Source organism: Orussus abietinus, unplaced genomic scaffold, assembly GCF_000612105.2.
Source record: "Orussus abietinus isolate OABI.00-Male unplaced genomic scaffold, Oabi_2.0 scaffold284, whole genome shotgun sequence".
Classification (NCBI taxonomy): domain Eukaryota; kingdom Metazoa; phylum Arthropoda; class Insecta; order Hymenoptera; family Orussidae; genus Orussus; species Orussus abietinus.
In genome coordinates, this window is record NW_019394533.1 from 90,935 (window position 1) to 107,357 (window position 16,423).

The following is a 16,423-nucleotide window of genomic DNA, read 5'->3' on the forward strand; positions in this document are numbered from 1 at the left end:
ATCTGAATATTGATTCCATGACGATAGGAAAGAATATAATATTATTCGGAAATAGAAGTTATCGTTGCAGGTACAATGGCGGACATGAATGCCTCTCCTGCAGATACGGCATCGCCTGTGCAGGATGGGAGGGCATTGATGTCTCCCCAGTGTACAATTTATAGTTTGCGTTTACATATATAGTAATTTCCACATTGAAATAAAAAAACCTCTCAAACCAGATTGTTGTAGTAAACTAAATTACATAGGAAAAGAAGATGCGTAACAGAACAAATGTAAACCGACAATATGTCTTTTCAATGCTATTTAACTATATATCACAATATGTAGTTCTTGTTCTCTCAAATTGCCTTTACAATAAATATAGAAAATTAAGCAAAAAAAAAAGAATAAAGTAATATAACATGTAAAAACTAACGAAACGTGATCCAATAAAAGTGAATCATTTCCAGTAATAGAGTGTTATTAATTCTTTACGAATACAAATTTATTAAAAATATCTGCAATAATTATTGAAAGCTTATGGGAGGAATAAAATAAGCTTTTCAGTATAAATAAAGAGACTGTTCGAAAATATGTTCATTACAAAGCTTAAATGTTACAAATATGGCAATCATCAATAACATTAATTATTTCAATTTCCGAACAGGTTCTACATAAGTACCAATACATACGTTGGAAGGAAATGTATGTAATCATATAATAAAGTTGTCATTTACACAAATATATGATATAATTGTGAAACCAAAATGAAGGAATAATGAACAATACTTATTTATACATACCTCGTAGACTATCACTATCAGTGCGCTCCTAGCTCCATGCCAGAGATCTGCAACAATGAGAAAAATCATACCATTATAAAATGTTTTGATTCTATGTGAATATAATTGTTATTGTAGACAAAGTATGTAAATAACTTCTCTTCAACAGAGAAAATAAAATTGTACATTAGTCCATAGGAAAAGTGACGTGGAAATTGAAAAACCTAAATGGCTTACATGTTAACAGAATGTTATCTCCGTCGTGTTAATATTCCTTGAAAAAAATTAATATTTTTATTCTGTTTAAGGGAATCTCAAGTGCTTAGATTTTCCACCGTAATAAATTATTGTTTACATTTTTGAGATGAATAATCTCTTCAATTACATTACATTGTTACTTCTTATAAGGAGAAAATTGATATCGAAGTACATTGCATAAAATAATAAGCATAATGCACTGTATTCAGAACGTGAGAAATAACGCGAAGGTTTATTAACAAGTGCTTGACCTTGTGTCCATGAATAAATTACTGCTTAATGAACGTATGTTTGCCTTTCCGTGATACACATTCACTTTGTTTATATCTTCTTATATTCATTTGTTTCATTGACGTAAATTCAGATAAATTCTTAGTTATATTATAATCGCATAGTAGTAATTAAAAGAATATGTATATGTCTCGGCACAAAATTCCTGTGTATTATTACACCTACAAGTTTTGATTTTGATAAAAAGAACTAATTGAAGGAGTTTTAAAACAAATATTTCATTTTATATTATATTATAACAAATATTTTATTTATTGAATACTAACAAAACTTGAATTACTGAGAACGTATCTTCTTCAAAGGATTCATACATCAACTTGGAAAAAATTTTTCATTGCACTGAATTCGTTTACGTTACTCTTATCTGATAAAAATTGATAAAGCCGGTCCAATTCGTCGAGCAAACATTTCGATATCACTCAATTTGTATTACTGAAAATATTGCCTTCTAACGTAGCAGCACATTGCAATGATTTGCAAGTCATTTTAGTATCAAAACCATTACGGAAAAAATATTCTGCAAGCTTAATTTAACTTAAAAAACAGTATCCACGTCCCTGCCAATATACAATGTACAATTCACTGTCAATCCTTTTCCAGAAAAAATATTTAATTTAAACCATCATAAATACGTGTTGAACTATTATAATAAAAAGCAATAATAGATTAAACAGGCCGCAACAGTATTCCAGTTATTTAAAGCACCCGTCGTTAATAATTTATCTATATACTCATCACCCCCTTCTTTCAAAATCTTAAATATACAATCTACCAAACGCTAAATTTAACATCAAAGGCTAAAACATCCGAAATAAAGCAGGTTGTTATGAGATAAAGAGGTTATGTTACTTAAGTATATTTTTAAAATCTTATTTTTAGGCAAAGAGCGGTATCTCAGAAAATCTGCATTTAGATGAAAATACTCTAAAAATACAGATCCTGAGTCTTAAAAACGGCAGCTCTCTCCAAATTACATTGGAACCTACCGAAAACAATCTCATCGTCATGATTCGCCAAAACAAGAATTGCAAAACAATTCTTACAAGAAGGAATTAAACGAAATACTCCAAGATCTGACGAGCCTCGGATGACGATACAAATTCCCAAAGTTCATCGAAGGATGCAAAACAATAATACAAACTCGATACTTTTTCTATTTGATTAATTTATTTAACAACGAAATTCATTAAAGATATTTCTTGTTAAATTGTAAGACTTGAAGCGTCTTTGTTTTATGCAGTTCGCGAGACCATGTCTATTTGCAGTTAATTTTCTCCCAGCCATCTCCTCTCTGGGGGAAGTAGAGGTTGTGTTTCCAATTTTAGCCGAAAAGTAAAGTCACTGCGTACACTGAGAGACATCAATGCCCTCCCATCCTGCATAGGCGATGTCGTATCTGCAGGGGAGGCATTCATGTCCGCCATTGTACATGTGCGCCAAAAATTCTATTCTATCAAATTTCTTACCATCGTCGCCTAACTTGTTAAATAAGAAAAACGAGGAGCAAAGACTTTCTCTATGTAGGAAACTACAAATTCATGAAAACTAATTAACTGTCGTCTTACTCGCACCAAGCGACACTAACATCGACTTAACACTGAAACATCTAACATTAACAATTTTTAGTTGTAAATATTTTTTAATTTAAGGTCATATAAAAGAGTCAGCCTATATATATCTGAGAAGTCAAATCGTCGGTGAAATTATTCTCCGAATTGAATAGAGCAATTCGTTTAAAATTTTACCACGTCTATGTGAAGGCCCTAAAGTAGGTCCCGAAACTCACGACATTTCATTTTTCATAAAAAATTGATTTATTTATCATGGACTAGAACCAACATAGCGTGGTCCGTGCACGTCTTCGATGCTTTACGCTTCTTGGAGGCTTAGAATCGAAAATGAAGAGTTTCAGGACCTAGCTCGAACCATTTAGTTGCAGCTAAACGTCACAGATGGCGACGTTGGTCCTAAACAGTCGTTAGAATAATGAATTCACGGGATTTCGACAGTTTCACATCGATCTCTTCATTATTACTTTATTGAAATGACATATAGAACACTTCAGTTCGTATAATTCTCAACGCTGACTGTGAAAGACTTCAACATAAATATAAATGTCGGTAACATGAAGCGCCAGCTTATATCACCACTTGAATATTCAAAACGGCATTACCGCCAAAAAGTGTATACATGAATTTGAATTATAATCAACGTAGATTAAACTTCTCAGTGCCTTTCATATCACCTTAATTTTTTCTGTAATTTAAAGTAAGAAATTTGAAATTCAACATTGGCTGTCCTAGCATTAACTTTTCATATCAACTTAATAATTTTTAAAGCACTTATATACTGACAAGTAGAAAGCATCCTTGAAAATTTATATGTCGAAGCGCATATAGAGAATATTATAATTGAAACTTGGAATGAAAAAAAAAACTCATTTTACTTCATTCAAGTTATATTTAAATTAGAATTAAAAAATAATGCCGTTTAAATATATAATAGTTAAACTTGAAAATTAATGTGAAGATCATACTTTTATTAGTAACATAAACAACATTACCCTGTTAAATGTGAAATCTCAAAATGTACAGTTGTTAAATGAAGTTACGTTTCATTAATTTCTTTAATTAATCAATGTATAAAATCCCCTAATAATTCAAGAAATTAACGTCCCCTCAGAGAATTTAGCATGTATAAGTTGACAAAATAAGTACAAAAATAAGTTAAGTATAGTTATTAATTTATAACGTTAAATATCTTTCTCTTATCTCGACCAATGCTTGAAATATTGTAAATTTATTGCAGAATACACAAAGTCTTGTGATAATTCTGCAGATATAACATATTCGAGAGGGACAAGTAACATATATCAGTTAATAAATTAGATGTTATCTCTCTTCAGACCGCTTCTTAATTCACCATTAAGTTCCGTTCGATTAAAATGTTTTATAGTGAAACCGTAATCACTGCGAACATGTATTTCACTCGATAACGCCAATTAACGCTCACTCTCCATATCAATTTATTTACACGGGTTTAGTTACTAATTAATATCCAAAAATTTAAAGGCTCTATTCTCGTCGAAATTCTAGAGACAAATTCTACTGTCGGTACCGTAAAAAGTGTAAAAAAAAGTTCAAACACTTAGTCATCAAATGTTTATAAATCATGTTTTATAATACGATGTTATTACATCAGATTTTTTATGAAAGTACATTTTCAACCTACCTAATAAAAAGTACCCAACGAGAACAATGTCAAACGCATTAATTACCGAGTCAATATTACTTAAAAGTCTAATATATTTAATAAATTGTTTATTGGGCACCTTCTTACTGCAGAATAATAATACATCTGCATTACAGATAGTCAATTAAAAGATCATACTATTTATAAAAGTGTTATCTGAACTCATTACTCATGTTACCGTACATAAGGAATATTCCCAACGCGGTCTTACCTATCGCACTCTATATACAATATTTATATTATCATATAATTTTTGTTCTGTGCCAAATGAAAAAAACAGTTGTTCCTGCCAGGCATTTTTAACACGATTTTTTAATTTCTCAATGGTAATTTTTATGTTTAATAATTAAAAGAACCGTGCAGCCACAGTTTCAGGTCTCTTGAAACCCTTATCTTTCATCAATGCAACTTTTTCATTTTTAGACATTATTATAGTTTTTGTTTATAATTTTTTTAATTATATTTATAGTTAATTAATCACTCCACGGTGATGTAAAAATTGTCCTGCCATTTACCCATTGCCTACTGATTATCAAAACTAACATTTAGTCACGAACGACGCAAATTACCGGTCAATCGTTACACTTACAATTTTAGATTATTATCCAAAAGTCTAGTCATAGCCTATATATGAAATCCAGCCATACCAAACAATTGATAATTATTTCTTCACGTAACTCATATGTAGAGTATAAACCCAGTATTATCCGGGTTCGATTTCGCATTTTTTTTTATAATTTCGATTGCTCAGGTAGTAAACAATACTTTATAGTACAATTTCTTTTTATGTTAATACTTCCGAATACACAACATTCGAAGTTTCCTAATCTAAGAATTATAACAAATGGGCATCTTTTTCCCTCTGATAAGGAAGGTATCCCAGGTCGATCTCTCCGATTTGATTTCTATTATAATATGTTATAGTAGACTAAAAACTAAGCGACACGTATTTTTTTTTTATCTGCCATTAAACACTTTAAGGAGGTGAAACCACCATCCAAAGTAAGACATGTCAAGGGGCGATTTGGCAGTTTCACCCACAAGAATATATTTCAAAATCAATCCACCTGAACAAGCTTTCTCATAACGAGAAATGAAAAATATAAATAAAAAAAAATACGTGTCGCTTAGTTTTTAGTCTACTATGACATATTATAAAAGAAATGAAATCGGAGAGATCGACCTGGGATACCTTCCTTGTGAGTGGAAATACTAAACCGACGCTCGTGGGTGAAACTGCCAAATCGCCCCTTGACGTGCCTTACTTTGGATGGTGGTTTCACCCCTTGTATCCCAGGTCGATCTGTCTGATTTGATTTCTTTTATAATACGTTATAGTAGACTAAAAACTAAGCGACACGTATTTTTTTTTATCTGCCATTAAACACTTTAAGGGGGTGAAACCACCACCCAAAGTAAGGCACCTCAAGGGGCGATTTCGCAGTTTCATCCACAAGAACATAATATTTTTTAACTAATCCAATTGGAAAGGCTTTCTCATAACAAGGAATGAAAAATATAATTTTCTCAATTGAAAAAAAAAAATATATTAAGGGGTGAGCCACCCCTCACAGACCTTACTTTAAATAACTAAAAGAAATCAAATCGGAGATATCGACCTGGGATACCTTCCTTGTGAGCGTATATATACGCTAATGCTGCAAATGGGTTAAAGAGATTTATACATGCAATTGCATTCCATGTCATTTCAAGCCAAAAGTATATAGAAGTATCATTTTAGAATACGAATATACGACCATTTATTATAACCTTAAACATTCCCTTCCTTGTGAGAGTAACAAGGCGACGTACAATTGTCCGCTCTGGGACAGCAAAAAAAATCGGAATTGACATTGTTATTCGTCGAGCAGCTTTCCGTTCCGATGAAGTAATAAAAAAACATTGATGTCCCGTGCAAAATTACAAGAAACGTATCTTTAGACTCCTATAAAAATTGGTCCGGCAAATACCGAGATTATCGCAAACATATACAAGTACAACCTTTGTTTGATCCTGTCAGTACAGATAATAAACGTAACAAAAAGTAGGCATATTACGTCAGATCGGTGTAACATTATAAGTAACAAACGATGGTGTTAACGAAGTTTCGATTATATCCAGCAAATATGTGCCCATAATTATGAAAGTGGTCTAAGTCAAAATAAAAAAAAAAAGAGTTTATCAGTTATTTCACGGCATATTATTTCAAACGAAATTAATTCAATGTAATTTCGGAACAAAAAATATATGACTTAGACCACTTTCATAATTATGGGCACATATGTCTGCCTCAAAGTACCGAAAGCTACACATATCTGTATATCAAAAAGACGTACATCGGAGTCAATTTATTTTTAACCGTAATCGTAGCAATGCTATTACTCGTACACATAGTACGGTAGAATATCGTCAATGGTGTATTTTGAAATTGTACGCCCAATCAAGGACGCCGTCTAGACACTCGAAGAATAGCGTTATTGACATGTATTGATGGTATACAATAATCACCCGACGTAAACACCTGATTGGTTTTGACCAGCATCTGATTGGGCAATTTTTTATCACACCAGTTCATTACCCGAAATTCATACCTTTCTACGTAACTTTTATCCTGCGCATTTTCGTCTTCATAACAAACCATTATAATTTTTTTTATTACATGAAACTTATTTTTTATGGCAGAGCAATACGTGTACGTCGTGCATGTTATGAAAGGGGTCCCGATTTAATAAGTGAAACGCCTTTTTTGTTTCTTGCCTTTTTTTACATTCATCGTTGTGTTTTAGTATTAACACAATTTACGTAACCGTTTTCGTAAGTCATTTAAAAAAAAAAAAAAACGTCTTAGAATCGACTGATTTGAAAGGGGTTTTACTTCGCCTTAATTTATTATAAAAAGAAAAAATACGAACCGGCTCCGAGTAGCCTTTCTATCCTAAATAAACATCACGTGTACCTTCGCGACTACTTTTACGCTCCGTATTTCCGTTTTCTATATTCCGCTAAACAAATGCCACTTGTATCTCCTTGACAATTTTTACGATACATAAAATTGCTCTTTTTTTACTTTGCTCTTTAAACTTGAACGCTACCTATCCCAAAGAAAAGCTACTTGCATTTTCATGGTAACATTTACGCCATACGTTTGCTATTTCGCATCTTTCTCCCCAAATATTACCGTCCGTCCTAAACAAGAACCGGCCGCACTTTTACGGTAACTTTTGCACCATGCACTTACGTTCTTATCGTTGAAAAATATTACGGTATGCATTTAGCTAGCTTCAAACTTGAACGCTACCTATCCCAAACAAAAGTTACTTGCATTTTCATGGTAACATTTACGCCATGCGATTACTATTTCGCATCTTTCTCCCCAAATATTACCGTCCGTCCTAAACGAGAACCGGCTGCACTTTTACGGTAACTTTTGCACCATGCACTTTCGTTCTTGTCGTTGGGAGATATTACGGTATGCATTTAGCTAGCTTCAAACTTGAACGCTACCTATCCCAAACAAAAGTTACTTGCATTTTCATGGTAACATTTACGCCATACGTTTGCTATTTCGCATATTTCTCCCCAAATATTACCGTCCGTCCTAAACAAGAACCGGCCGCACTTTTACGGTAACTTTTGCACCATGCCTTACGTTCTTATCGTTGGCAGATATTACGGTATGCATTTAGCTAGCGCTAGGTTAATTATGATATAACCGGTAGATTATGATTGCAGAGTGACGGGTGTAGAACGTACATAAGCATCGCGCACGACCCGAGTCCATCGAGTCCGTCCTTGGCAGAGTCCAGAGAACGGAATAGTGAAGTACTTTCCTCCTTTATTGCGCATACATAAACCACTGCCGATAGAATATTAAACGAGCGAGCGACTTTCCTTTTATCAAAGGGAAACTTTTATTTCGCACTACTGACAAGAAATTGATATTCTTAAGGTGAAGTAGAACACCCTTCAAATCAGTCGATACGAATACAACACTTTTTTTTTAAGGGTATTAGACCAAACTGTCCGAAACTTTGACACATCACTCCTGATCATGTATAAATTGTCCTGACACATTCATAATTTGGATTTCTCAAAAAAATTTGTTAACTCAATCCAGACCAGAACTAAAATGGCGTCGAGCTCTCATATTTTGATCAATATACTATTATCAAAGGCTCTGATATGAGAATCGAAAGGGTCAGGACAATTTTACGACAATTTTGAACACTCTGGTAATCGATAAACTCGCATTTGAACGGGATAAAGGCAAAAAAAAGTGTTGTATGCGCTTCTATGCTAGAACGATGGTAATACGAGGTCTCGGAGTGAAAATTTAATTGACCTGGAAATTACAGATGGCGCAGGGGGTCCCTCTGCAGTCAATTAGGGCCCCAGAAAGCATGAATCCAGAGAATTTCTGGAGTTTTACTTCGATTTCTTTATAATTATTGTACGAAAAGGACAGGTGGAGTATGCCATTTGGTACAATACCCAATATAATTCGACACAGCTGTCAATATAAAAACGAACGTCGGCAACGTAGGCGTTTAGAAAAATCTTCTTTATCGACGTCGATCAAGTTCCTCGACGTGTTTCACTTCACCTTAAAGTGAACTGAAACCCCATCAAAAATCAATGTATATAAAGCTGGAATTGCCACTTTAGCACACCATCGTTTTTCGACAATGTATAAGTGCAACCAATTTTTTTCTTGCGCAATAAAATAGCAATAAATTAGCAAGAAATTTTGCAAGAAATTTTATTGAATTGTGCTAAAGTGGCAACGCCAGCTTTATGGATATAATTTAATGTATATAAAGCTGGAATTGCCCCTTTAGCACAATTCAATAAAATTTGTTAAATTTGTTGCGAAACTTCGGTCCTCTGGTGACAATGAACACGGGTTATTCCCAAAAGCCATAACAAATTGAATTACATACATTTATCTGTGGTTAAAAGGCAGTTATTTTGAACATTACTACTTTTCTTTCACTTTTAAGTAATCTCCCGAATATTATTTTGTACTAAACGAATGATCGACAAATGAAATTATGAGAAACTATTCTACTGCTTTTTATTACTTAAATAACGTGGGTTTAAATCTCTATGCTAAAGCTATTTTGTTTCGCCCTTCCTTACTTTATTTTACTTCAGTTAACGAGACACGACGAATAATTTAATGATTAGTTATACATTATCCTCCACATATAGTCTGTATTATAAGAACTGATTCGATTTAATTTAAAAAAAAAAGGAAAACAATTTCCTTGTTCACTGAAATCCAAGAGCAAATGTGAATTATACAATAAAAACAATAATAAATCAATGAAAGTAATGTAAAATAATGGTAACCTTGAATGGTTCAAGAGATAATATTTTATAAATTGTAACAATGGATCGGTAACATTGAAAGTGCTGCAAAATGATAATAAAAGTATGAGTCTGAGAAGTGAAACGTACATAAAGGTAACAACAGAAAACAGCAAATTACATTTGAAAAATATTTAAGAAAATCATTGTTCATAAATACTTAAACTTGCTGACCATAATTCGGTGCAATGCCTTCTCTCATTAAATTAAAGAAACTTTTCTTTAACGATCGATCCTTATTTTATTAAACCTGTTTCGAATACTAGAAAAAGTTCCAATGAGATCTGTCACATTTGCTTTTGATAAATTGAAATTTCTTGAACATCACAATCTTGTAATATTTTAATCGATCAAACATGTTAATTGAAAATGTTGGTACGTAAAGAAACAATATTTAAGCTTTAACCTAACGAATGATTACATTAATTAATATTCCAATAAGATTTACAGGAAATTACTACGATAATTTACTTCCAAGTTGTTTATTCGTTCCTGCCTAATCGATTCAACCCCTTTAAAAACTTCGTCTTTGTGCCTACCCAAACTAATGTTTTAATTTAATTTTAGAAAAAACAAAAAAGAACATAATCATCGTAGACATATTAACCATATTTTTAGACATAACATGTAACAAGGCAAACACTACTCGCTAGGTTTCTTGTTTTATGGGCAAAGATGCATTACTCGATACACTCGATCGATTATCCTGACAATATAGATATTTAGAACAAATGAAAGTTATTAAATCCAGACAGAAGGGTCACACATAAACCCAACGTGATATCAGTTTTTTAAGTACTGCATCCTCATTTTTCCTATCTAACATTATACCTTAGAATAATATTTTGTCACTTCGCTCTATCGCAGATCAAGAAAATCACCACCATACTCTCAACTCGCAGTAACAATATTCTACGTCCACTCAAAAAGCCACTTCGAATCGACTAATCGACTTTTCGAATGAATCTCCTGCGAAAAGATTGCAGTAAAAAAAAAAATTCATCTACTCGAAAAGCCACTACGAATCGACCAATCAAACTTTCGAATAAATCTCCTGCCAAAAGATTGCAGGAAAAAAATGCATCCACTCGAAAAACCACATCCAATCGACTAATCGACTTTTCGAATGAATCTCCTGCCAAAAGATTGCAGTAAAAAAAAAATGTATCTACTCGAAAAGCCACGTCGAATAGACTAATCGATTTTTCGAATGAACCTCCTGCCAAAAGATTGCAGGAAAAAAAAATGCATCCACTCGAAAAACCACGTCGAATCGACTAATCGACTTTTCGAATGAATCTTCTGCCAAAAGATTGCAGGGAAAAAAAATGCATCCACTCGAAAAGCCACGTCGAATAGACTAATCGACTTTTCGAATGAACCTCCTACCAAAAGATTGCAGAAAAAAAATGCATCCACCACCGCCTCTTCGATTCAAGGAAACCTAACCTCTTAAATTGTGGGTAAAATGCCTCGCGGCAACGCAGCGTAAGAGATAAATAAGTGGACCTCGATCGGACGACTCCGTCGCGTCGCGGGAATCACGTAGAGGCACATTTCGAGAACTCCCGCGTTAAGAAATCCGAGACGCAACTTTCCACCTTGCGTTCCTCGACCGTTTGGAGCGCCATCGGGGACTTCCTTACACTTGGCAGAACGATCCGCGACTCCTGGCTCGGCAGGAGGAAAGGGGAGTCGGGCGCGACATCGCGAGTCCGTTCGACAGTGTTGCCAACGCACGAAGTAAAGAACTCGCTAGATGGCACGTTAAATACCGTCCAAAATGACTAAACTGTAACACGGAAAGTAAGAAATGAACTGAGCTTTTCTTATATATAAGTTTACGTAATATAATAAGCTTCGAATAACTTTGAGCCGGGAACGTTAAAGAAATAACTTTTTTTTTAAATAACCAAACTTTCAGCAAAAAAGCGTAAAACCTTCAAAAATTAACATTACCCTATCGTGACATAACGATACAGAAGACGCGTGAAATTAAAAACTGAAATCTGTACCCTTCAATTTCTTCTGTTCCAGCATTTCTCGTTAGATATATGTTCCATTTGTTTTTATCTTGCTTAATGTATCTTCGGTTACGTCAAAGTCGTAACAACATTTATATCCTCTTTTCAAACTAGAACGCATGGCGAGAAGGGCGTTAAGCATTTTTCATTCCATTCGATTACGTAATTTTGTGTCTATCGCATTCATTTGGGTAAATAGGCATTCGACACCAGCATTAGAATGCGGTAATATAAGCTCGGATAGAGCCAGTTTTTCCCCAGGACTTATTTGAAATAGGCAGAATGCCCCCCAGCCGCTAAATCGTAATTTCGTCCCACTAAACAGGTTTGAAAAACCTCAGATCTAGCAGAAAACCCGCCAAATTGGCAACACTGCCGGCCGAGAAAATGTCAGGGGATCCGGCAACACCGGACACGGGCCGAGGCGTACCGAGAACGGCGATCAGGGGGACAGACTCTCGGCGCAAATACGCCATGGCGAGCCTGGTGCGCGCGCACCTCCGAATGGTTCACCTGGATTTCTCCACTCCCCTCGGCGCTAGCAGCGACGGTCTCTCGCTCTTTCGCTCTCTCCCTCCCTCGCGCCCTCCCCGCGCCCCGCCCCTTCGTGCCACCGCTTGGACGAGTCGCGCTCTCGGTGGCACATTCGGCCGACCGAGCCAACGAAAACTGCGCCAAGGGCTCCCGCGACCCAGCGGGTTCCACTTTCGTCCCTCCTGCGTTTACGCCACTGGACACCCGGATCGCGTTGATACGCGATCGATAGCGACCCACTTCACTCCCGCGACGTCTAAAACCAGGACGCGAGGACGCTCGACCGTCCCGAGGAACTCGAAAAGTGGAAACTTGACGTCTCGGAGTCGAGTCGTAGCCCGGGAGCGAGCAAATTACGAGTGCGAATCGCCGCGGCCAATCGCGAGCACCGGCCACCGATGCAGCTCGGCCGCGATTGGCCACTACCTGCGTCTCGCGCTTCTGCAGCGGTGCCCCGACGAATCGCGAAGAGGCTCCCTCCGACGCGAGACACCGCACGACACGGGCATAAATTACGAAACGTAGAAACCACTGCCACGTAACCGAGATCGAGACGCGCCGGACGAGCACCTATAACCGAGGTACTCGATGCACTCGGAGTCGCCTAGGAGAGGAACTCGCGAAACTCGATTTCGGAGCCCCTTGGCGGGGAAGGTGTCACCACTGTCCGCACGGGCTGAGGTCACGTTTTCCCGAAGCGCAGTTCCGGGCAGCGGCGGAATATCGCGCCTAGCGAAGGGTGGATCGTGCGTAAATTAATTACCGCGTCGTGGAGCGGGCCCTCGGTTTCCGTCTTGTCACGAGTGCACGCACTTTCTCACGGAACGCGCACGCGGCGGCGTTCGAGGATCCGTGAGCGGAGATTACCAACAGACATCGAAGGCAGCGCGGAGGGAGCCGCTCTCGCCCCCTCTCTCCCCTCCACGAGCCACTCCCGCTCCCCGTCCCTCCCGTCCTGCCCCCACTACCAGGCCGACGTACACACCGATAAAGGTCTACCTAGCGGCCATTAATATCCACACGGACACCATAGTGTCACCGTTCACAAAAAGGTTAGATAACGAGCGGTGAAGGTAACGATGGCGACCCAATCGCGCGGTCGCATAAGGTGAGGAGCGGTGCGCGGGGGGGAGCCGTCCGAGAGACCGGCGCGCCCAGGCTTCGCCGTGGACGCGAAGCCGCGCCAAGACCGCTCGGTCTCCCGGGGGGCGGAGTGGGGGAACCGAATGAGGCGCCTCTGCCGCGCGAGGCTCCTAGCCGGTTGGGCGCGTTCGCGCTCGCCTGCAGAGCACGGCTGCGTTCACGGGAGCGGACTTACACACGTCCCCTGCGCATGGACGTACCTCGGAGCCGCCTAGATTCGGTCTAGCGTTGGGTTTCGTTTCGTTACTCGTAGACGCGGTTCGCCCTCGTTCTTCCCCCTCCGCCCCTCCGGAGCTATTCTCACCAGCGGTCCTCCTCCCGTCGCGCGGCGAACGACGCACACGAGCGGCTGCGTTCACGTAGGTCCATTCCGCGGCCGGCACTGGCGGCATTGGCGGCGCTGGCCGCACCGAGAGATGCACGACGTTCCGCCAACTGCGTCCTTAAGCCATTCGACAGTGGAAAACCGGGCTAAGAGCGTGTACGCGGTCCGAGCACTCTTATTTTAGCGCGTAACGATCATTTTAAAAAACCGGTGGCCGAAGTCGCGGTAAGATTGCGGAAACGTACCCGCTCGAAAACCTAACTAAATAAGTATTGACGTATTTTGACGACGAGGATTCGTCAGTACCGCCCACAATTGGCTCAAGTTCAGTTTAGTATTTCGATTGATTAAAAACATAACGAAGAATTCAGTTCACGTAACCTCAAATTATGGGTATCGTTACCCTACTGCTCATCTTGGCGGCTAAATCGAACGGTAATAATCTTCGGAAAAAGAAATTCATTTTCAGAAGTTGGACCTACGGCGAGTGGTGGTACTGAATTATTGTCGTGGAAACACGGCGATTGATAATGTATTTGTCTTTTAGGGTTTTTGAACGACAACGCTTTCTACGGTCGACCTCAACGCGCTCACGATACCTAGAAATATATGTGCACTACGTCGTTAGGACGCTTTAATATTTTTAAATGCATTTGCATTATTCGGAGCGGTTTTCGAGAATTTTTACGTAAATTCTTAATGCCTAATTTTGGCGTTAAGCATTCGGTGCCGTTCGAGCATGCTTTTAAATGTATTTGGCGCGAAACTCTACCGAGTTTCCTAATGGAATTGCTTTAAAAAATATCAATTATTTTCGAAGGTGGGCCATCTTGCTGGATTTCGATCTTTGACAGGAACGCAAATATATGTACACTANCTCCGCCCCTCCGGAGCTATTCTCACCAGCGGTCCTCCTCCCGTCGCGCGGCGAACGACGCACACGAGCGGCTGCGTTCACGTAGGTCCATTCCGCGGCCGGCACTGGCGGCATTGGCGGCGCTGGCCGCACCGAGAGATGCACGACGTTCCGCCAACTGCGTCCTTAAGCCATTCGACAGTGGAAAACCGGGCTAAGAGCGTGTACGCGGTCCGAGCACTCTTATTTTAGCGCGTAACGATCATTTTAAAAAACCGGTGGCCGAAGTCGCGGTAAGATTGCGGAAACGTACCCGCTCGAAAACCTAACTAAATAAGTATTGACGTATTTTGACGACGAGGATTCGTCAGTACCGCCCACAATTGGCTCAAGTTCAGTTTAGTATTTCGATTGATTAAAAACATAATGAAGAATTCAGTTCACGTAACCTCAAATTATGGGTATCGTTACCCTACTGCTCATCTTGGCGGCTAAATCGAACGGTAATAATCTTCGGAAAAAGAAATTCATTTTCAGAAGTTGGACCTACGGCGAGTGGTGGTACTGAATTATTGTCGTGGAAACACGGCGACTGATAATGTATTTATATCTTTTAGGGGTTTTTGAACGACAACGCTTTCTACGGTCGACCTCAACGCGCTCACGATACCTAGAAATAGAAATAGTTTCTCGACGGGTGACCGTAGTTGCTGGTAGAGAAAGGATTGGAAGAAACGGTCTGTAGAATGCATAGCAAGAAGTTTATATTTTCCTCTTCCTATTTCCCGTACCGCAATCTCTGGTTTAGAAGTTAACCCTCTATGGGCCGAATTTTTGTTTTAAATAAAAAAAAAAATTGGGGGAACGAAAAATCAGCAATTAGGAACCTATATATGTGCCTATAATTATGAAAGTGGTCCAAGTCATATATTTCTTGTTTCGAGATATTTAATGAATTGCATTTGAATAAATTAGAAAATATTTTTATATTATGCAACATTTTAATTTAGAATTTTATTTGTCTTGATTAATGAAAATTTATTATGAATATGAAATTTTCTGTGAATTTCATACGAAAATGTTGTTTTTAAAGTGTGAATTGACTTAGACCATTTTCAAAATTAACTGAATGTCCTATAAATGACTTAAAGCAATAAAAAACTACGAGTTTTATTAGAAACAATAATTTTAATGAAATAATTCATGAACATTTATTAATTATTTTTAAAAAGTAATCCATTTTTATCATTTTAGGCTTTCATCATTATGAGTTTTAAAGATTTTTAAAATGTTCCTGAAAAACTGGAGATATGTAAACATAATATCTTTGTTTTTCTTCCGTTACTGGTCTAGTGGTGGGGTATAATGGAAGTAATTTAATATTTCCGTATATTTTTGGTCTTCCTCTTTTAGGCGAAAGATTCAAAACGTGGAATTTAGAATCATCTAAAGAAGTATTACGTGGTCGTATAATATCTGCAAATCACATCATATCCGAATAATAATTAACATATTCACATAATAAGTACGTTGTCATTAACTTACCTGAACCGCTATCCGTTGACATAGTGGTAAAATATATAAATTATTTTTCCGCCAATAATTA

The 16,423-nt window shown here is 37.7% G+C and overlaps 1 protein-coding gene across 10 annotated transcripts in view; it reads right to left on the reverse strand.

Moving 5' to 3' along the window:
* LOC105696013 (trinucleotide repeat-containing gene 6C protein) overlaps nt 1-16,423 on the reverse strand; it is an 84,024-nt gene that overhangs the window by 54,179 nt on the left and 13,422 nt on the right. For 4 of the 10 annotated variants that reach the window (XM_023432655.1, XM_012418123.1, XM_023432654.1 and 1 more), the window contains exons 1-2: nt 13,257-13,365; nt 786-832 (exon numbers count right to left, since the gene is read on the reverse strand). The gene's annotated coding sequence lies outside the window, so the exon portion shown is untranslated. Of the gene's footprint in view, nt 1-785; nt 833-11,384; nt 11,806-12,457; nt 12,479-13,256; nt 13,366-13,811; nt 13,834-16,423 lie in introns of those variants that run through there. The other 6 variants (XM_023432650.1, XM_023432652.1, XM_023432651.1 and 3 more) reach the window with 5 other exon arrangements.